The sequence below is a fragment of the Trichomycterus rosablanca genome, chromosome 14 (genome assembly GCF_030014385.1).
Source record: "Trichomycterus rosablanca isolate fTriRos1 chromosome 14, fTriRos1.hap1, whole genome shotgun sequence".
Classification (NCBI taxonomy): domain Eukaryota; kingdom Metazoa; phylum Chordata; class Actinopteri; order Siluriformes; family Trichomycteridae; genus Trichomycterus; species Trichomycterus rosablanca.
Genome location: NC_086001.1, coordinates 20866529 through 20867963, shown reverse-complemented (window position 1 = coordinate 20867963; position 1435 = coordinate 20866529). Strand labels below are relative to the sequence as shown.

The window sequence follows — 1435 nt, the reverse complement described above, 5'->3', positions numbered from 1 at the left end:
GATCAATAGACAGGCAATAGATAGATAGACAAGATGATTGATAGACAGACTAACATACTAACAGATAGACAGATAGATAAATGATCAATAAACAGACAGACAGATAGATGCTAGATAGACAGATGAATAGACAGATAGACAAGAAGATAGATTATAGATAAATAGATAATCAATAGACAGACAGACAGGTAGATAGACAGACTATTTATTTATCTGTCTATCCATCTGTCTGTCTGAATGTCTGTCTATCTATCTGTTTATCTATCTACTCAATCTGTCTGTCTGTCTGCATCCTATATAATCTGTATCTATCACCGTGTGTGTACAGGAGCTGTACGTTCCAGGCCGACTGTGAGGCAGGTAGACGGGCGTGGATCAGCGCCATTCAGAACCTGACTGAGAGAGAAGAAGAAACAGTCGAGAGCGAGGTGAATTATCATCACCACTATACTCCGGGAGGGGAGGGGTTCGGTTCTCGGCTCTGTAACACCAGTTTAATGTGTCTGAATCAGCAGGAATCAGACGGGTACAAGGACAATTTGAAATCAGACTCCAGTGATACGATGTCGGACGGGGAAATTCAGTTGGAGGACTCTGACTCTCAGGGACCACAAGTGTCTTCTGAAGCTCCAGGTAACCTTAACACCACATTAGAGTTCCACACTATTGAACTCTAGTGACTATATATTTAACCCTTGGGGTTCGTAGGTGGGATCAGTTCTGGAGAAGTCGTCTGTGATGCTCTCGAGAACAAGGGTGAGTACGCCGAACCTTTATGTAGACCCTTATTTTTGGTCCACATGACACATGGAGCATCACTGGTGATACTTGTGTTGAAGATGCTGAAGGAGAAACCACCGACGGAGGACATCAAGAGGAGAAGACGACCGACATGAACCCGGACAGCTTTGAGAGCCGATATACCGATGGAGAGCTACTGGGAAAGGGAGGCTTCGGTTCAGTCTACAAAGGTGACCGTAAGGTGGATGGGAACCAGGTGAGTATCAGTTTGCTGTGTTGATCCTCCCCTGGTTCCTCCCTTGGCTCCAGATACCTGTGACAACCTTCTGAAGAGGCCAAACAAGAGGCCAGGAAGAGCAATCAGTAATAATAATAACATGTCTCTTGTGGGCAGCAGGTAGAAGTTCCATGCGCTGTACCCGAGACAGACGACACCACAGAGGGAACGTCACGTGTGGTTGAGGACGTCTCTGAGCTGCACAAGTGCTATGAGGTTTACAAAACCATTGGATCAGGTAACTGGTACCACTTTCAGTCGTCTTTCTGCCTTTGTGTAACACAGATGTGCATCTTTTAAAACCTGACTTAATATTTTTTTTAATTCAATCGTTCTTCAGGTGGTTATGCGACGGTCAAGCTAGGCAGGCACATTCAGACTCAAGAGCCAGTAACCATCAAGATCCTGGAGAAGAAA

The 1435-nt window shown here is 45.1% G+C and overlaps 1 long non-coding RNA gene across 1 annotated transcript; it reads left to right on the top strand.

Annotated features, from left to right (window-relative positions):
- Positions 1 to 560: 560 nt before the first annotated feature.
- Positions 561 to 1217, top strand: LOC134326920 (uncharacterized). The gene is made up of 4 exons (XR_010014640.1): positions 561 to 633; positions 709 to 756; positions 840 to 997; positions 1136 to 1217. It is a non-coding gene; the product is annotated as an uncharacterized LOC134326920 (long non-coding RNA).
- Positions 1218 to 1435: the final 218 nt, after the last annotated feature.